Below are 21,728 nucleotides of genomic sequence, written 5' to 3' on the forward strand. Positions count from 1 at the left end.
CAGATTACAGACTTTTACAGATGAATTTACAGATGAATTGTGCATTATATTACGTTACGTTGTATTTGTGCATTTTGTGTTAAAAACAGCTGCGTTTCCACACAAAATTAGTCACATTTCTGAAATTTCCATTCATGTTTCGCAAATGAGCCGTAACTCTCGTAAAGTCTCGTATCGCGATACCTCATAATTCTCGTCACTTCACTTTGAGGAAGATGGACTTCAAACGGACTGGTCACATGACCCCCCACGTCAAACTCCGCACTTTTAAATTGATACTTTCGATATTTGAGAGTTATTTTCCGAAATGTAGGTGTTTCCATTGCCACTTTTTTATTGCGATATTTGGGTTTTGCGCATTTCTAGGAATAATGGAAACACAGCCGCTGAATTTATAAAGTTAAAAACATGGCAGTGGGGAATTGCGAGCAGAAAGTTAGATTTTTCGTAAGAAACGGTCCAAATGATTTGTCACGGAAACATCTCATGTGCACGACACGCGATCTAAATTGCAAAGAGTCATTATGAAGTATGGTGCAAACAGCTTGTTTTCCTGCAGCATCTGGATTGGTTTGCATGCTGTTACAGAATTTCTGCGAGATGACTGTGTGTTTGCTAATGGTTTTATTTACCCATTAGTCAGTAGCTCACATATCTTACAATTAATGCGCTAATAGTTCATTTTATTGTTAATCACGCAGTCACATTGAACCATCAGTGCGTTTTCGCATTGATGTCTCCCTTCGGCTGAGCCCTGCTTTTGAACAGTTCCATCATAGGAGGATAAGAAAAGATAATCCTTTATTTATTCCTCAATGTGTGATGTATGAAAGCAAGACACGCTCCAGAAAATGATTCATTTAACAATAGCATATTGTCAAAATATAATGGTATCAGCGTTACATGATTAAAACGGCCTTACTGTTGCTGAAAAGAGTAGCGTCCTTGAAAACGAGGCAGCGTGACTCACTGAGACACACCTGAAAACCAGATCCCCGTATTTGCCTTCGTGTAAGTGAAAGAGCATATGAGCGCAAGAGTTTCAGCGGCAGCCTAGAGGGGTTTGAGGAGCATATTTTTGATGGCTGGCGCTACGTATAGAAGCTCACTACTTACCTTACTTTTATTGCATTTGGGAAGTTGGGTAAAAAAATAAAAAAAATGCAATAACCGTACAGTGTGAAATATACAATATTGAAAAGCATGCTTGACTACGGGGGAAATAGATGTTGACATGACCACAACAATGACCACAATATATATATATATATCTATATATGAGAAATTACATGTGAGGAACCCCAAAACTTGAATGTCACTGAATCTATATCATCTGCATCAGTTTGTGAGTTCATGTGTGGAGTAAATGCAGCAACTGGAGGATGCGTGCCTTGCTAAGATTACCTAGCCTGGTGTAGCCAGATTTAATTCTCATCAGAACATGATTCTGGTAACACTCCATTTGGATTTCACTATGTGGCATGTTTTAACTGATACAGAGTAAAAAAAAAAAAAAACCTGCTGGAAACAAAATCAACCTCTCCGTTGGCATCTGATTGCAATGTCGGTGGAGGAGTTCCAGACTAACTTTTTGCCACAAAAAAAGTAGTGAGCAGGGAAAATTAAATTTTTTTTTACTTCATTACCTGGACGTATCAAAGAGAATTGGATACCACGTTCTGTGATGACTGTTAATGAATTCCTGTAAGAGGGCGCTCACTGTCGCCGCGTTCATGTGAGCTTCCTCACAAGTTTTCAAAACCTCCCGGTGAGTAATCTATAGGCTGAACGCAGGGATCGAGTTCATTCGTGTAAAGGAAATATACCTTCCTTGTTCAACTAACAATGGTACTTACTGATAAAGTTAGTTATATTGTAGACGCGTGTTATAAAATGTCAGTGGCCGTTGATTTTCTTTTTTATACGTATGCACATGTTTGAAGATGTTCGCCTCTGAGATTGTTTCAGTCTATCCTGGATGAGCCAACATCACTTAACGCCTCCCAAACGCGTCGGCACAAAACACTTTTATCTTCTCGCACCTTTTTACTCTCTTTTTTTTGTCTGTGAATTATTTCCACATCATTAGCCTCCATTCGGTTAATCTCTCTTTATCCCCGTCTGTAGATTCTTTTTTTTTCTCCCCTTCTTCTTCTTCTTCTTCCTGATGCCGATTGATTCATTAACTAGAGGAATCCACTTGTGGCAGAGAGGACTGGAATTTTTTTCTTTTTTTTTTTTTTTCTTTTCCATAAGTCTTCGCCCAGAGCCCAGACTGGAGGAAATGAGACTGGTGTCTTTTTGTTTGCTCAGTCCATCCTGACTCATCACGACGCGGGTATTTTTAGCCCGCGGATTCCTGTTTGGCTTTCCCCGCGTGCGTTCTGAAGGGACTATCGTGTTCCGCGAGACGGGGACGAGTAATCAATGTCAAATATCAGCCCGAGAGTCAATTAGTGGCGGAGGCGCGCGACGCCGGCGAACCTCGTGTCGCGCGGAAAGAAAAGTTGGCCAGAAAGCTGGGGTGATGTGCTCGCGGTTGTGCGCGTCGACTCGGCCGGGGCCGTGTTTAGTCTGCCGCAGCTGCCTCTATCAGCTGCGTGCTCGTTAAATGTTGGGCTTAAACCCGGGGTGACGCCGCGCCGGCTCCGGTTACCCCCGTGGGAATACCTGCTATTGTCATGGTGAGCCCTGAACGCTCCTCAGGAATAAGCCTCGAACGGTTGAAGTTGGGCCGACCGGATAAAAAAAAAGCGGCAAAAGGCTGGGGAGCAGAGAGCGGGAACAGTGAGTACGTCTCTGTCGTAAAAAAACGAGACCGCTCGCGACGCACTGCCCGACGGTCTATTGTCCCGCACGTGCAGAGCCGAGGCTGTTCCTCCGTGGTCCGGCACAATACTTGAAAATCCCCCCCATAGAGTCTAAATCCTCACTGTAAAGGTGGCCAACTGACCTGATATCCTGTTTGTCAGGAGAACAGAAATATTTCTGATTGTTGCACATCCTGCCGGTCAGTGATCTGTGGCACATGCAGCTGCCAGGCATGAGGACTTATTTAGCCTCCATTGTATGAGCTGGGAAACAATCGCGCTCCGTAATCTTTAACGCCGGGGACTGGGTTTTTTGAAGTGCGAGGTTGCTAGGTGGGTTTGTCAATATGCGTGGGAGATCCTTGCAAGTTTTGTGCGGGCGAGCCACTCGCATTATCATGCAAAATTAATTATTTGCCTCCTCTTTTTTTTTTTTTATGTCCCCCTGAATCTTAGTGCAATAATAAAAAAAAAAAAGGCCTGCCTGTGTTTTATTGAAATTAAATTACGGCATAATGTCACTTTCGCTATTAGCACCGAGTGTCTGTGCATGCCAATTGATCCTGGTGTTGTCATGGCAACGTGAACCACTAAACCTCCGCGCAGCTGTTGTTATGGAAGCCCTTGAACAGCTGGGGGACTGTAGCTGCGGAGGGATTGTGGGAAATAGCTCTTTTGGTCCTCCCTTCACACCTTGACCCCAAAACTCCTGCTAGCGAAACTCAGGATTTGGGAATCTTAAAAGACGTCCGTCTGGAGCCTTTCCTCTTCCCGGCGCACGGATTCCACGCGAACCTGGGAGAAAGTTTGAGCGGCGCGCTGTGAATATTCAGTCAATCCCCAAACCTGCTTTGCCGCGAAAGCGAGCGGGGGAAATTGAATCAAACGAGGCTACGTTCTCTCCCAAGGTTTTTTCGCCTCATGCAGTGAAGCATATCCCATTACTGATATGAGCGAATGTTGCACGGGGCGCACCGATAAAAGTATCATTTCACAAGATGCACGACTTGTCCGGGGAGTAGCCGTCTGTGAGTCCAACTACTTCGGCTTTAATAAAGCCTGAACCATAACCCGGGAGCTCAGGTCTCGCCTTCCCACTGTCTCATCTAATGGAGGATTTCCTGAGTGGGTGTGTGTGCACCTTGTATAACCCATATATTATATAAGAAGTATTAGATACCTTAATTAAGGTAAGATAAACACTTAGAAATATACGCTACAAGTAATTAGAGAAGCTTAAAACAATAAAGATGCAGGAGAATAGATTATTTCATACTGGTATATAATGAAAAAGCTAAACAATTAGTTTAATTTTCTTTATGTATATTAATATTAATATTATATTAATACACAGTATCTGAAAGTGGTGGTTCCTAGATGACATTTAAATCTCCCAAGAAATTGAACTTTTCACACAGGCCTGTATGAAATCATCAAAAGCTGCTAAAAAGTAGTCCGTGTGGGACATTTCCTTTCATGAAATAACGTCTTCATTGACTGCTTGACAGACTAATCGTTTCGTTGTGTTGCAACGGAAAATCAAGCTTTTCGAATTCTCAGCCCAATTGTTAAAGTTTGCGGTGAGTTCCGCCGGCCGCGGTAAACGAACACAGATTTGGGTTTCATCTGGCCCAGGCTGAGGCGTCACTCTGGGCCTCACTGTGACTACCGCTCAGGGTTCGCTGTGTCTTCATTCATTCATTCATTCCCTCGCAGTCCTTTCTCCCCGTTGCAGCTGCAGCAGCAGCAGCAGCAGCACCAGCAGCACCGGCCCCGTCGAATCTCCGCACTCACGTCTCGTGTCACTTTAAACTTTAAAAGTCTGTTAAAAACAAGGCCGAGACCGTTTGTTTGTTTGCGCTTGTGCTCGTGCGGCTTTGGAAAAGCAACCGCGTGTGGAATTAAGGAACTATTTTGTGTGTGTCTGCGAACAAATGACTGGAATCGCCCACTCGGTGACTGAGCGTATCTACCAAAATGACTGAGAGCTGCGGTGTGTGTTTTATCTCCTCTTGTATCAACCTGAATCATCGGGCTGTGGGGGGAATAATCTCGGACCCGATCTGAGCCTCACGTATCACTTGCAAGTCCGTTCTGACTTGAGGGTTTCCGCATCACACTTGTTGAGTTCAGAGGGACCGAGGCTGAGTCCTTATCTTAACGCCGGTCCAAAAATAATCTGCGATCATACTTCATTACTCACACTGAAGCTGGAACATGCCAGAAGAAAAAAAAATACAAATATGGTTTCATCTAAAGGACGTCCTCCTATATCAGACTACCATGTATGTACCGGCATGTGTAGCTGGGTGGTTGTCAGTCAGGTGGATAAAATGAGACGACCATTTCATCCATTTCCGTCTCTTTCGCGTGGTGCGAGGAAGCGGAGATGTAAAAAGGGAGTGGGGGATTCTGCATCTTCGCCGGGGTAAAAAATGGAGATAGAAAGCAAACGACATACCTGCCGGCCCCGACGCAGGAATGCTAATGTTTCCTCTGTGGCTTTTTTTTTGAGGAACGCAGTGATTAGACCTCCAGCCCCCTGGGTGGAGCCCCTCGTCGCTCCGGCTCCCGCTCTGATTTACTTTGACGTCGACAGGAAGGTCAACTGGGTCCCAGAGGGGTCATGTAGAGAGAGAGAGAGAGAGGATAGAGAGAGAGGGAGGGATGGATGGCGAATGTTTTGTGTGGCAGGCTTTAGTGTGGAGAGACGCTCCCCGAAGATCCCAGACGGGGGCCGGAGGGATGACCAAGGGAGGAAGGGCCCTCGGAGCTTAGGGAGGGTTTCAGGAAGGATTACTGAGAAGCTAAAATGTTTTCTTTGTGGCTGAAAGAAACCTAAGAAATGCTCTCACCTAAATCTCCTCTGGTTCGAGGGGGATGTTTAGAAAGGAGTCTAGATCCCGGAGACTATTTTCAGTTCCCAAGCCGTGTTCTTCGCTATCATTCGCATGCACTGTTGTCTTCAGCAGCTTGTCTTGGAGCTGTTGATGTTTTATAATAATAAAATAAAAAATGAAAAATAACATATTCCACCACTACTATAGGTTAAGGAAACATAACAGAAAAGGAGAATAGTTTTTGCTATACATCAATTATTGGCAAATGCCTGTTTCAGAAATAGAACGGCTTCTAATTATTTTTTCATATACTGTGCGGCGCTCGTGTAACTGTTAGTAGTAATATGTCACACGCGACAGAACAATAACGGCTTTGTAATTTTCTTATAGAATTGAGTTATATTTTATTGAATTAACCACTTTATGCGTCGCGCCTTAGATCGTTTCCAGTGAAATTCCGGCTCCTAACTGAGTTTCCTCAAAAGCTGAATGACAGGCAGGGTAATACCACAAGTATTTATTTATTTTACTTTCCCCCCTTTCCCTATCTTTCCTAAGACTGATAACGGTCTAAAATGGGAACTATTCGGGCTGGTCTCGCTGAATCTCCGCAGCTTTCATTCCAACCCCCATCCTATATCCACTCGGGGCCTCTGGTAGTACCACACACACAGTAGTCCCCACTGAGCCGCGCAGGACTGGATAAATACCATCTCTTCAGAGACTCTGTGTTAGCAGATTGCTGGAGGTAGGCGGCCCGCTGTGAGGCCCGACCACACTCCCACTGTTCTGGAGAAGCTTTAAGCGAAAGATCAGGTGTCCAGCCCTGAATGCTTGATTTAACTTAAACCTTTCGCATGTGCTGTGCTGTATGAGGCTCACACGTGGCCAGCCAGTCAATTGCTCCGTGGAATTTGAGTCACAGAAGTTTACTGGCCTCCCTGTTTTTACCAATGTCATTTTGAGTCAGATGCATTTCTGTCAGAGGAGTCATTGTTTATAATGAGGGAATGACAACCTTACGGTTTAATCCAATACTCAGTGTTAGACCTGCATTTTACATAGTATTTTTAAACAGAACACAACTTTTCTGTTGGTGGTCCCTCTTATTATTAACTAACTGGCTCATAATATATTTTGGAGAGGATATTTAAACATCCAAAGTCTAAAATGGATGTTTTTCTGTATTTTTTCCTTTATTTTCCCTATTTGTTCTACTAAATCCAAAGAAAAGACCAAAATCAGTGCTTAATGTATCCTGCTAGTAAGTATTGTGTGTAACACATTGACTGAATACAATGTAGACAATATGTCCCCACTTCCTTGCATTGGCCAAACCGATGCTATTTTCCCAGGGATGTGGGCAGCACCATCTTGTGAGTTTGGAGATAGAGTCTGATCACTACTGTCCAAGATTGGAGCCACACGCTATCACGATATCGATGACCCGAACACGCTTCCTCCAGACTCACTCAGGTCTTCGTTTAAGTAATACTGCGCTCTGCTCTGCCTCCACCATTTACAAAGAAATGTCTGATTATACACTGTAGTTATTATTCTTTTTAAAACTTTCAAGGGACCGCTTTACAGAGCTTTTGACATGGCAACTGGCGGTCGCCATTATGTCACATCAATAAAGTCTTTCAATAAAGTCAAATAACTAACTAAAATGAAGCTTATCCAAAAGATTTACACTTGAACATACATTAACATTATATATATATATAAATGGCAAGAAAAAAAAAGACGTGTATTTTGGTTCATCTCAAGTCCCATCCACTAACACGGATGAGGTGGAGCTTATGACTTATACTGCAGCCAGTCACTAGGGGGAGCTCTACTAGCTTTGGTTTCACGTTTGAGGAGCAGTTCTGCTGGGTCAATAATAGCATTGTCTTTAAAACAATAAATAAGATTATCTGGACTAAGTCCCACAAAAAAAAAGTCCTGCAGACGGAAATATTCAGACTACCAAACAAGGGTAAATCCGCCACTGAAAATAGTCCTGTTATAACCTGTTATTTCTTCCTGAATAATACTCATTAAAACCAATAGTGAGCATTGGTTTTAGGAAATGGCCTTTTCTGAACCAGCTGGCTGAGAACCAAAGAACAATAACAGCGAACTGTAGAATCTTTTCATGAGTTTTTGTGTGACAATGCTGATTAAACGTTTCCCTTAAATATATCAACTGTAGTATGTGAAGCAGCCAGACGTTTGCATTGCATGTCATTATCCTGTAAAAGCTGTAAGACAGAAAAACTTTGTTTCTTTTGGATTTTTGCTGAACTTGACCTTTTCATCCTTCAGCTGGCCTACAGTGGACATTTGGATACTGGCCCACGGACCACACAACAAAACTGAAAGCTGCTATACTGCTGTGGGCAATCTAACTGTAAGTAATGCATCCAGGATGCAAAGCTGCATGTGGTTTTTCAGTGTGTTTTATGAACAGAACATGCATTTAACATGACAGAGTATAACGGAGTAGAAAAGTAGAAAAGTGCTCTAGAAATACTGGACCATTTACCATACAATTTGTTAATTTTTGATAAGATCACAGTAACAACATACCTGGCAAGGCCACTCTCTTTCTGCGGAGACCAACACCAGCGCAATAATTTATGAGTGCACAATCAGATGTAATTCATTCTGTAAACACAGCGGCATGCCAGAGTACACGGTTAATGATTGCCCCGCTCCAGTCCAGTGGAATCAATGGGAACCAAATGGTCATGTACGTCACTTGAAGCAATTTTCTCAACATTTCTTAGCTCTTTTAATGAGAACTTCAATCTTTCGCTCGGCTCTTACTGGAACTTCTGTCTATAGCTGCGTTTCTTTTTTTCCCCAACGACTGATGATTCACTCTTCAGCAAACTGCTCGGGACGATGGCGGAGATTCGTTTTACTTCTTTTTATTTACAAAGTGCTTTAAGTGATTTGGTTGTCAAATCCCTCAAATGTCATATTCAGGAACAGTATTGAAAGATAAGACCAGGTGATGTTAATGATTTCTGGATCCTCGTGACTGGAGCTGGAGCACTTCCCACGAATGCACTCTTTGCCTCAGTCACTGAGGCAGTGGGCTTGGCAATGTGGCGTCCCACTTTAAGTAAACAATAGGTACCAATTCGTGGAGAGCTGGTTTGTCCAGCTTGATCATAATTAAATGGGTCGTATTGTGCATAGTTAGCAAATGGGCTATTTTTATGATTATTTTAGTATTACTTGAGGAAGGTGGGTGGACTTCACAGCCATAGCACCAAAGCTGCTTCAACACACCCAATGCTTTATATATTTCAGTCTAATAAAGTGAGAGATCCTGCTCTGTCACAAAATGGAATAAGAATACCTCCACTAATTAAGGAGATGTCAAACTTTTATTTCTAAGCTGGATAAATATTTGAATCTTGGCTGCTGTTTTTCCGTCTTCTCTCATTCTGTTATCTTTCTGTTGGATATTGATGCCAGCCACCATCTTGATGAGACAGGCAGAGCGTTGAAACACCAGGGGCAACTATGGAAATAAGTCCAAGGCCCACATCGTTCTGTCCCTGGCAAATCTGATATGTGCGCTGGACTGCTCTCAGTAGAAACTAAATTAGAGCTACAATAACAATGCCGAAATCAGCTCACATTGAATTAACTGCAAGACAATTTGGTTCTTCAATGCAGTCTAACTCATTTCTGGGCGCTAATCGTTGCAGCATAAACACTTTCACAGCTCTGACATTATTTCTCAGACAAGACAATTAAGCGCTCATGTTGCTGTCGCTGTACCGATATGTAGACGGAGGTGATGACTTTAAGTAACACGGCAGCTCAAAAGGCTGTCAGTAGGAAATCTATGTTTAAAAGCCAGTGATAATTACATGACAATTAAGTAGCTGAAGGAACTCCAAGGACTATTTTCACTATTGCTATTAGGATTTTAACAGCTGTTACAGAGACAGGAAGACTTATCTCCTAGCTAAGTTTGCCAGGATTGTCTTGTTTGTGACTAAGACGATCATAATAGAAATTCGGCGGAAATTGCTGTCTTGGAGCAATTGAATATTAGCGCCTGTCCCAATGGTTCAGATTAAAATAAGTCGAAGGCATTTTAAGTGCCCCATGTTTGCAACTAATTGCAAATAGTTTTGAAGATCAGGAGACAATATGGTTGTCCTTACTGAACTGGAGGTGATTATTTTTTATCTCAAATAATATTCTCTTTGTTTATTGGTGCTTCAGTTGGAGTGACAAAATAAATGGTGCAACAACATAGCTTGACATACACCCCTGCAGAAATGGAACTACACATCACAGCAATGCAGATTGCGCGTAATTGGTCCACTTGTTAATCAGGTGTTTCCGTTTTAGGTATTTCCGGCTGCTTGTTCATCGCTGCAAACGTCAAATTTGTTGTTTTGGAGCAAAGGTTAACTGAGGAGGTTCCGAGATACAAACATTTATATGACACGTTTGTATGAAAGTTTCAGTCGACAATGCCAGCTAGCATTTAGGTGACACTGTTATAGACCCCTTCGCAGTTTGTAAACAATGTGACGTTTTTTGAGGGGCGGGGCTTAGCTGGAGGCAAAACATCTCAAACACTGTAGCTTGTAAACATCGGTTACCGGACTGGTTTTAGCGAGAACGGACGAAGGAAACACATATTTTAGAGAATGTACTAATACACTCACTCCTCGAGACCATGAGTGTTATTTTAAAACGTTGACTCTGACTGATGGGACTATATAACATTGCGTTAGCTAGCAGTTTAGCATTAACATCAACCTGTAACAAGAACTCCCCAAACTTCTCCCCATAATTTCAGTCACAATTTAATCTAACCCATTGTGTTACCCGTTGTGTGCACTGCAAACACGAGTGTTGTTGGTCTCACTCCAATCCTTTCTTTTAATTGTGTTCAACCAAAGTCACTTCAAGTTAGCATTTGCTTTTTAGATTTTGGCTCCCAGAAATACAGCAAGGTGACAGTGTTCGCCTCAAGCTTCCCTCTGTTTTGCCTCCAGCGAAAGTCGTGACATCACAGTGACGTAGGCCATGATGGGGCCTATAGAGCGAGCCAGACTGACAGGCGCACAAGTATAAATGGCTCGCACCGGCGTAGGCTACAGTGTAGATTACGGCGCCTATCTCCCGCAGACATATAAACCGCGCTTAAGTTTTATCACTGCAAACAAAAACTCACATGTTGTTGTCGTACCGTCCTCCCGCTGTTAGTGGTCGCTCACTCTCTGTTTCGGGCTGGTCGCATTCTTCATAGTTATCCCTGCGTCAGGTCTGACGGTCCTCAGCCGAGGCAGAGCTAGGATTTTGCTGTCCCTGAACAGTATCTGTTTTATGGTCCTAAAACTTGGCACAAGCACCAAAACACACTGTTCATAACCGAATGAGCACACACAGATGGCCTGTCGAATGTATCTAGCGGCTGCAGCAACTGGATACAGGGAGATGGCAGATGGAATGCCAATGGCTTGTGCTGGTCCTCGGGTTCATTTCAGATTTAGTCTTTTTTTTTTAATTTATTATTTACTGAGTTACATAGGTTTTAAATTAAGATTATACACTGGATCCACTCTGGATTAATTATTCTTTCTCAGGCAAGTGTTGGCAGTCACATGGCTGAGGGATAGATTTTTGCATGCACATTTTTCGAAATTTAACCACAAAAGGAATCATATGACCCGAGGTGGCACAGTGTGGTGTGGCCACCACAGCAAGAAGCAGGGCTTGGCGCGTACTTTTTTTTTTCCTCCCCTCAGGAGGATCACATGTGTTCCTAAATTGAAAAATCTGGGAGTGCATAATAAACTCTAGGGGTGTAACGAAATGAAAATGTGTCAATTAGTCATCTTAATAAAGGTGTGCAATAAGACGCGTACAAGCAAAAATATTTATTTTGCGGAAATAACCACAATCTTTGTCTCATCTTTGAGCAGCGCTAGCGCCGTAAAGCGCCAATATTTCTACCGGCGTTTCACTTCATGCTTGTTATATTCAATCATTCTCCCCTTTTTGTAACATCAACCCTTTCGTGGTAAATGTGGCGTCACTCTAAATCCTAATTAGTTTTAGCATTTAATTCTGTAAATGCCCTTAAGATTGAGAAGGATCTGTCGACGGAATAACGGCTAGGACAATGGAGGATGTGTACACACACGGCGGTTCTCTAGCTGATTGCCAGAGGAGGTCCGCTTATACTAACTCATTTGTCTCTTCCCACACACAGGCCAGACTAATCGCACAGCCTGTCTCCATGTCCTCTCAGCCCCTAAGTGTTCCCCACTCCTGCTCTCCCTCTCCTTCTCCCCTCTGCCTCTCCACACCCAAAAGCCTCCACCTCGATTCCCCACCAAGGATTGTTTTACACTTAATTTTGTTAGACTTAATGAGATTTCGCTAATTAAATCTCCTCCTGGTTGGAGACGCACCCCCCTCCGCAACGTCGTCTCCCTCTCTTTTACAACCGCTCCAACCCGTGGAGTGATTTTTTGTAAATCTATTTTAGACAAAAAAATAACTTTTTTTGGGGGGGGGAGAACAGGTACACTGGGTTCCACAAGGACACTCCATCGTTACTGTATGGATTTCCAATTTCGCGGCAAGATGCTCTGCTGAACCTGCTATAGCCGACGGATTTTCATACCTGATTTGGTTTGTAAAGTCAGGAAGTAGCTGTCAAGTTCATCATCGGACGTCGCCGCATTAGAAAGGTGAGGCGCTACAGCACGTAGCTGTTGGTGATATCGTCCTCAGTTTCAATTTAAGGATATTTGTGCTTTAATGTTAACGCTGCTATAGATCAGCCATATGTGGTAGCATGGTAGCATAAGCTCTGCAGCTAATCCAAGTGACATGACTTCACTGTCAAAATGCACACATGTTCCAGACACAGGTCCCTAACAATAATCCCTGCATTAGCCGTATAGCTGCGCTAAAAGGGAAGTGCTGAAGGGTGGGACCCTCTTAGTTCCAGCGGCGAGGCCTTGGAGGTCATTGTTGACAGCAGCCGCTTGCCCTGCTATTGTGGACAGTCCTCGGGGACTCTCGCGCTCACTATTGTGGGAGCCAGCCTCCCGTTTCCCGTTTGAGCCCTGGACACCCAGTGCCAGCTCTGCCACTCAGCTCCTCGGCCAAAAAGTCCATTATACCCCGCGCACACACACACACACACACACACACACACACATACACAAACTCCTCCTTTCCTTCTCATGCCTGTGTGTCCATTGTAGCCCACTCCCCCATCCCTTGCCTCATTTGTGCGCTCACACACACACATACACGCGCGCACAGACACACACACACACACACTCCCCGTTCAGCCTCATAAGCCTCTGCGCCGTGGCCCTCGGGTGGGCGAGTGGGCAGCTCGCCTGTTTCAGATGGTAGTGCTTCCTTGATGAAGGCGCATGCTGATCAGGTTTCTGCCACCTGTCATTCAGCTTAGGAGGCAGGAAAGGGGGTAAGGGTGGTGGTGGTGGTGGGAGTGGGGGGTGGAGTTGAGGCGGGGGGTGGGGTGGCGGGGGAGGTTGGGGGTACTGGACAGGAGAGATGCCATGGCAATCTGGCACTGAGCCTGCAGCCTGCTGTTGTTTCAGTCGTCTCAGAACCGCCCAAATTTCTCAACAAGTCCCCTTCCTCGTAGTGGCGAGTTTCTCTTTTAATCAAATAAAAGGATCATATATCCTGTGCACATGGGCACGTTATGTAAGTTGTATTTCAACTTGCGTGTGCGTGTGTGTGTGTGAGCGTGGAAAAGAACAGCTCGGTTCACTCTGTGGCCTCCAAGGTCAAACCCTTGAAAAAGTAAATGCATGTGGGTTACGGTAAACACGCGGCGTACATTTCTGCATCTGTTGTCTGTTTTGTTGCATTTTACACAAATGAAACACTGGGGGCTTATCATTGAGGATTATTGTGCCTGATCACGTCTCACTTGGGCACATTTTGCAATTTATTTGCATATCTTCTTTTCATACCCACACTAGAAATCGACCAAAGAGACATACCAACATGTCAACCTGAGTTGGGTCAGTATCGAAATACACACGGTTAAACAGATCTTTACACGATATCTGAATTACTTTGCACGATGATGAATTGTGCAACAGTTCAGTTTTAACCGTTGAACATTGTTGACTGTTAAGATGGTGCAGCATCACCTGCCTGCGAATTGCCAATAAATGGTGCATTACAGCGATGTACTGTATGTCCCTGAGGAACCTGGCAGCCTGTGATGGTAAATCTTGGTGCAACCCAAAAAAAAAAGAGGTGGAAAAAAGGGAAAGGTTTTCCTGCCTAACTTCTTTTTTTTTTTTTTTAACCAGTTCTTACTTCGGAAATATCCCGCTAACTAACATTACCTGCCATGGTAGCAAAATAATCCAACCTGCTGTCATCACGAGAATTCATCTCACGACACAGCGTGTTATTGCAAATAAGATGTTAGTGGAGTGCTGGCAGTAAAGTGGTTAGGGCCTTGTTTAGCCTTGCTCACGGAGAGACATTAATGTTCCTTTTTCCTGAGCTCTGGTACCTGGTTTCCTGAGTTGGGATTTTAACCCTGCCGGTCTTTTGCTTTTAGTTACATCAAGATGTCTTGGGGGGGGGGGGGGTAACCGTGGTTGCAAACTTACATAAATCTCGGAAATGTAATATCTGCTATACTTTGTTTTATAGTTTTTAGTTAAGCACATCTGTTAAACTCCACAACTTGCTGCAGCAAAACCCATTCGAGCTCCCCCCAAGATAAATAATACACCGGCTTTAGCAAAAATGTCAAATTGTAAGGCCAGCAATCTGGCCTGGGGTAAGGGTAATTAAATCATAAAAAAAAAAAAAAAAACACAACAATTTGGCTACAAGTGTAATATCTTGACTTAAACAGACACTCTGCCTGACCTCTGTGTGACATGAATTTCGGGGTAACACTTACGTTCTTCGTTATTAGCCTCACTGTGTGGTTCCACATTTCCCTCCATCACACCCTCTACCTCTGTGCTTAACCGTCTTCCTCCGATCCATCCGTATCCATTTCTCTCTCGCCCGGGCTCTTTACCCTACCAGCCCTAATTGTAATTATGTTGATTTAACTTAGACACATGCGGCTCCCTCCCTGCCATCTGAATGGAAGCTTATTAGTTTGAATATTTTTTTTTTTTTTTTTTTTTTTTTTCATATTTATTTATTCCCATTTCTCAGGGTCCCTGTCGGCATTTCCAATTACTCTTGTCGTGCGGCTGTAATTGCCTCCATGCTAATGGCCGCCAGACAATCGTGCTAAATGAGGTGAGGCCGAGAGGCTAGGAGCCCGACTTCATTAAGAGCTAATGGGATTTTATAAGGGGGACTGAAGACCCAGCTCATCAAAAAGAGGGAGATGGAAGGAAAACAAAACAGATGGAGGGGGAGAGCCAAATCACCACCAGACTAACTTAGCCTGCTCCTTTTCCTGGCAGTCTGACGAAAAAAAAAAAAAGAACAGGTTACTCTTTTTCCTCGAAGATACTACCTAATTATAGGGGAAGACAATGCCACTGAAAACTCTGTTGTGACTTAAGGTGGAAACAGAGACACACTGCTAAACAGATAAGTGTGCATATTTGGGTTGTCCTCTTGAACATGGAAAGTAGCTATTTTTACGCGTCTCATACTGTTGGAGGCTGTCTCACGGCAACTATTTCTCTTTTGGCAAAGTAGCAGTGATAGATATGTTTAAATTATATATTTTAGAAGAGAGAGAGGACTACCCAGGCCAAGTCCTCCCACGCACTTCACACGTTGTTTAGACAGAGAGAGACTTTGACGGCGCAAACGTCGATGTGATCGCTTGTGAGGCCGAGGCAATAATACATAATGTAAATCCGCATATGTGCTAAGCACAAGCCAATAGAACCAGAAACCAGTGAGGTCAAGTAGGAGTGTGTACGACTGAGAGAATGTGTCTTTAATGGCTGTCAAAATATTCTTGTGAGTGGTGTGATGCAAAGTCAAAATACTTGATATGTGTAAATGGTGCAAAAAACACTATAAACATCTAAAACTTGTTGGTTGTTTGAACTAGCAAACTCAATTTAAATGAATGTCCAAAAGGATTAATAAATAAAAAGGTAGTCAGTCAATTAAAATCACTTTTTGTGAAATTCACTCGGACACATCATCAGTCATGCATTGCAGGGTCATTGGGTATTCCAGCTCTTGAACAGTCCAAACTAACAAGGCACAGCCACAGGCATCTAGGGTTAGGGTTAGGGTTAGGGTTAGGGTTAGGGTTAGGGTTAGGGCACTCTCTGATGCCTCAGAGCTGTACTCACTGGCCTTGTTTCTTCTGGTTTCTACACCTACGTATATATACACAGATACACCGATCAGCCATAGCATTAAACCCACTGAACCCATTAAACCCACATTCGTGTGGATGTTACTTAGACTTGTACCACCCACCTAGACCAGACCAGACCAGGCATCCCCAGCCCAACTCAAAAAACACAAAAAAAAGCACAAGGTGTTGACCTGACCTCCAGATTCACTAGATCCCAAACTCATTAAGTATCTGTTGGGATGGACTGGAACAAGCTTGATCCATAGAAACCCCTCCCCTCAACACATTGGAACCAAAGGCCCCCACTAACAACATTCTGTTGCTAGACATATTTGGAAAAATTACTATAACTAAATTCTGGCAGATTTATGGACAATACTGTTTAGATGGTTAAAAGGGCTGATTCGGGTCATTCCTTAGCTTTGACCTATGGATCTACTGTGTTGCTGTAACTTTATAAGGCAACATCTGTGGCAACTTTTGTATTTTCCGCTCTCACCTCAAGCGAATTGTCAAATAAGTTCTTTATTCAGAACAATAAAGCAATCCCTGACAGAAGTAATGGTCCCACACAGATCGGTTTGCCCTTGAAACACATTCAAAGGTGGCCGGCCATGCCGGGGAGAGTCTCTCCCCTGCTCACTGGAATATCATTGCGAGATCAGTTGGCCTATACTTTAATTTGCCACGCCATCTTAAAGTTGATGGTTTATCTGTTGCAAAGTTTCAGCTCAGTGACCTATTTGGTACCTGTGGATGAGGGATCTGCCAAATTCTATTACACGCTGAATAAACCAACATGTCCACCTACGAGCAGCAGGCTTTATCGAGTCAGTGGGGTACGCTCACTTTACATTATACTGTAAAGTGAGCGTACAACTACCGTCTTGTGGCCATCCCTTAGATGTTAAGTATCATTGGGTTTGTTGTTTTGTGTCCCAACTATTGGTTATCAAGTTAGAACTTTTTTTTTTTTTTTTTTTTTTTTACCATTGACCCTGGCTATTTAGTTTGTTTAGCCTTGCACATCGACAAGAAATTAATTTTCCCTTTTCATACATTACGGTAGCCTCAGCTGTAATTTTAGCCCTGACAGGCTTTTGTGTTCATTGCTTTGAGATTTTAATTAAATCAAGAAGTCTGAAATTGCGAATTAATCATTCATTTTTTTAAAACATTGGTAAAAAAAAAAAAAAAATGGCTCAGCTGTAGTAGCAAACAGGCATAAATCCTGTAGAGGTAATATCTGCTATACCTTGTTTAATAGTTTTTATTTAAGCCCATCTGTTAACTTCCACATCTTGCAGCAGCCAAACCCATTTGGCCTATTAAGATGTATTAGCTTTGGTTAAGATAAGCGGGAATAACAACTCAGTAATTTCTGGGTAAGTGGTTTAATTCAAATTACCTTCTCCACATTTACCCATTGCAACAACAATACACACCAATCAGGCATAACACTATGACCACCTCCCTAATATTTTGTAGGTTTCCCTTTGTGCCTCCAAAACAGTAACAGTATGTTGTTAGTGGGGGTCTGGTCTAGGTGGGGGGGTACATCATTGATTGTGAGGATCCTGATTGTTGCATGGAGACGCACAGAAGCCCCCGGCAGATGATGAATGGTTGACTATTTTTATTACTTCTTTGAGGTTATTTAAGCTCTTCATCCTTCTTCTTCTTTAACTGCTGAATATGCATGAAGTTATTTCAGATCACAGCCGATATCCGGTGAATTAAACTCTAAAATAAATAAATATGCAACACAATAAAAATGAAAACATTAACTTTCCCTTCATTAGTCTTAGATTGACTCAGATATTTAGGGCTTTGCACGGCTTCCTCACGGTGAGGCCTAACGGGAGGCAATTATCTCTTTTGGGGACGACATGCAAATAGGAAACACTGAGTTGGTGTCAAGGGAAATTCAGGGATATAAACAGCGAGGAAGCTAACGCGCGGCCTGTCTGGACACACAGGAGAAATCAGGCCAATTATCCGGTAGGCTTTATCTGCTGTGGGCAGTGAACAGAGGTAAAAACTATCTGTCTTGTGTCACAACCCTTAAATACTCCCTCTAGTAAAACAGCGTGTTAGCACTGTAATCTAACATCGAGGAGCGTCGGAGGTGGAATTTTTTGTGAAGTTGATTAACTTTGTTATTGATGCTGTGTCACCGAAGTATTACCGTACTCTACCGTGTGGCACTAACAGAAAATAAAAGATTCAGTCGGTTGCATCTAAGACAAGGATACGCAAATTAAAGACAAAACAAGTTAACAGGCGTTTAGCTTCGTCACATATTTTAAATGTGGGCCACACAGAAGAAAACACAGTTCATTCTCAGCTTCTCCCCAATTCCCATAATTCAAGCAACCTCCTGGATATTTTTTTTTTTTATCGGCCAACTTCAAGGGCAGAATCTTCTTGACGGTTCGCTGTGGCTCGACGTTCAGAGCTGCGCTCGATTTCAACACATCTTCATAATTTTATTTTTAACACGGCGTCTTTTAACCGCCTCCCTTCGAATCGAACAACCCGCTTTAATGCTTGGCCGCTGTATGATCACTATACATGCGTTGCTGTTCGCCCTCCTCAAAAACAACAAGAAAAATAACAACGCTCCGTGGCCCGTGGGGAAATGGTGTGATTTATTTCTTGGCGTATTCATTAAACAGACCCACAGTTTGGTCGTGTCATATTTGTGCATTTTTGATCCGTAAGAACTCATATCGTCTTAAACTCCAGCAAACTTTAACTTGTTGGCCGACCCTAATCCCCTCACTGCTGATGTTGCCGTGGTTTTACTGATTATCCTCTCTCTGACCATATTATTGTGGCATAACATTATGACCACCAGGAGGAGAAGTGAATAACACTGACCATCTTGCGGCAACGCTGTGTTTTGCTGGGAATTTCTTTTTGGACCTGGCTTTCATTCGGATGTTACTTAGACATGTACCACCCACCTGGACCAGACCAGACCAGACACCCCCCCCCCCCCACCCCATAGCAAAGACAGGATGCAGCCTAACACAGACACACGCAAAAACTGTTTGGGAACAACTCAATAAACATGAAAAACAGCACAAGGAATTGATCTGCTGGATGCACTGAAACAGGCCTGATCCACAGAGGCCCCTCCCCCTCAACCAATAGGACCCAAAGGGCCCCCCCCCCCCACTAACAACATCCTGTTGCCACGCACAGAAGACCCATGTCCATTCTCTGACGAGTCACAACTGTTAGGAAGGTGGTCATGATGTTGTGTTTGTACATTTAAAAAAAAAAAGATAATATTAAGGTCTTAAGGATCCGTATTGACCTGAGCTACAGCGTAACACTCATCACGTTTATTTCCAGCGCCTAACAAAGTAGACAAACTTAACAGCTGGCCTCGCAGACAGTGAACTCGGTGAGGTCTTCGCCAGAGTCTGCTCCATTCCTCAGACTCTTCCTGGAGTACAAGGCAGATGTGTGTAATCCTCTGGGCCGCGGGGTGTTTTTGTCCCCTAATACGCCGTCCGGGCTGCACTGACGGTGGGATGACGGTTGCGGTTAAAAGGCTCGGCCCTGGTAGGAACAGCTGTCCTACAGCTGCCATCCCTCCTCGCCTCGGAGGGGGGGGGGGCCGGGCTCGTGGGCGGGTGGGTTTGACGTGAGGGGGCGGTGGGGGTTGAAAAACAGTCCCAAACCTCCTGGGTCAGAGCCCTGGTATGGCGGTCTCCCTGGCAACTGGAGCTGAGACTGCGGTGGTGGTGTGTGCGCGCCCGTATACGTATGTGTGTGTGTGTGTGTGTACAGTATGTGTAAGAGGGGAGAACAATCTGGCCAGTGAGGAGCAGAGAACCGGGGGTTAAGGCTACGGAGTCGCTCCTCGCTTTATCTGCACCTCAATTTGGCAACTATTGCCGCTGACTCCTTTCGCTGAGATAATGTGGAGGGAAGCCAAGGCGGTTCACATGTGTCATGTTTTCCTCCCAGGCCAACAAACAACCACATTCAAGCCTCACTGAGAGTATTAATATTCTGCCTGTTTCTCAAAAACTGCTCCCTAAGCTCGACATGGGGGGAATGTGGCGCTCCGTGAGAAGAAGATGGTGAGAACTGGTGGAAAAACGGGGGAAGAGAAAAAATAAGAGAGGGGGGGGGGGGTCGTGGAAAAGAGGGGAAAAGAAGAGTTTCAAGAGAGTAACAGCAACGAGGGCAGAGACAAAGTGGGGATGGAGAAGAGAGGAGAGGGCTGCGGAGATGGAAAAGCAGGGAGGACGGGATGAGTACGAGCGGGAAAGTGGATACGTGCAGATACTTGGCTCCGGCCCCATCAAAATAGCGGTTGTAACGCTAACTCAACCCTCCTTCCTCACTATGTCTCTTTCACACACTCACACACACACTCTCTCTTTGAACCTCCGGACCCCGTATCTCTCAGACGGTGTTGAATCAGATGCAATTCAATACCACACAACTGCTTTTATTAACAATAAGACGTAATGCATTGTCTCAAATTAGTTTGTTTTTCAGGATAATTATTCCCGTACTTTGTAAAATGTCATGTTTGCTAATGACTTAGAAATACATTAACTTCCACGCAAACGCTCCAACAGGTCATTTCGAAGTTTTAATCGTCGCCATGTTTTTTCTTTATTTCTTTCTTTTCTTTCTTTTTTTTTAAACTTTGATTTACATCCAAGCCGCCCGCCCGCCCGCGCCTGCTCCAGCCAACGTATATCGATGCAGTGGTTGCTCAGCCCTGGCAATCATCCTATGCAGCGCATTCTCACACTTAAACTTCAGATTATAGCGCCCACCAACCTTCTGTGCAGACACATTCGGCGGAACAGCCGCGCGTTTGTGTTGTGCTCAGCGAGAGATACCGCGCAGGCCATTGCATTAAGTTCTCAAGACAAAGGCACAGTAACAGGTGTTAGCTGTGACACATGAGCAGTTAGTGTGCATTGGCTGATCAAGGTGTGAGAAAAGAGCGCGCGCGTGTGTGTGTGTGTTTGCAACAGAGAAGAGTTTTCTGTTTTATTGACATCATCAGCAGCTCCGTGATGTACTTTGGTGCGAAATGAATTTAAATTTCCTTTCATGTGTTTAAGCCAGCGACGTTCAAAGCTTTTTGGAAGGAGACTTATTTTATATCTAAATTCTCTCGGACAAAATTCATGCAGTCGCTGCGACAAACGTATTAAAGGCATCCGCTGACACCCTCTGAACACAACAGCAATTAACTGTATTTTTTAATTACTGTGGCTCCTTAACGTGTTTATCGTAAGATTATCTTAACAGACCGACTGAACCTTAGTATTAATAAACTGCTGAATGTGACTTCTTACTGCCGTATGGTTAGTTTTACCATATTCAGATCAAAACTCGCAATCTGATTTTCCAGGATTAATAATCTGTGACGTGTTTTCTAAGAACCAAAGCTAAAGGAGGATCAGTCATTTTAATTTCTTTCTTTATTTAATTTTTTTGGTTTCAAATTGCACTTGGGTGGATTTTCTGATCGTTTTGCACAGGCTGGTTAGTGTCATTTGAACACTGGAGCTGTGACGAACCAAATCTATCAACCGTCTCCTTAAAACGACCAATGGGAACCGAGACGCAGTTGCTGGGCGAAGCGCCTGCTTTGCTTCTCCGCTTAGTGAGATGGTGTAGGTGACAGAGACGGTAGTGGTGAGGATAGTAGTGGGCCGGGATTCGTTTTTTTACTCTAATATTTCTGGCATGATA

General features: G+C 43.7%; 1 protein-coding gene across 1 annotated transcript in view; it reads left to right on the forward strand.

Moving 5' to 3' along the window:
* Positions 1–21,728, forward strand: part of LOC125021601 — a 109,712-nt gene that overhangs the window by 14,222 nt on the left and 73,762 nt on the right. The window contains exon 2 of the mRNA XM_047607721.1: positions 7,961–8,045. The gene's annotated coding sequence lies outside the window, so the exon portion shown is untranslated. The remainder of the gene's footprint in view (positions 1–7,960; positions 8,046–21,728) is intronic.

Source organism: Mugil cephalus, chromosome 15 (assembly GCF_022458985.1).
Source record: "Mugil cephalus isolate CIBA_MC_2020 chromosome 15, CIBA_Mcephalus_1.1, whole genome shotgun sequence".
In the NCBI taxonomy this organism is placed as follows: Eukaryota; Metazoa; Chordata; class Actinopteri; order Mugiliformes; family Mugilidae; genus Mugil; species Mugil cephalus.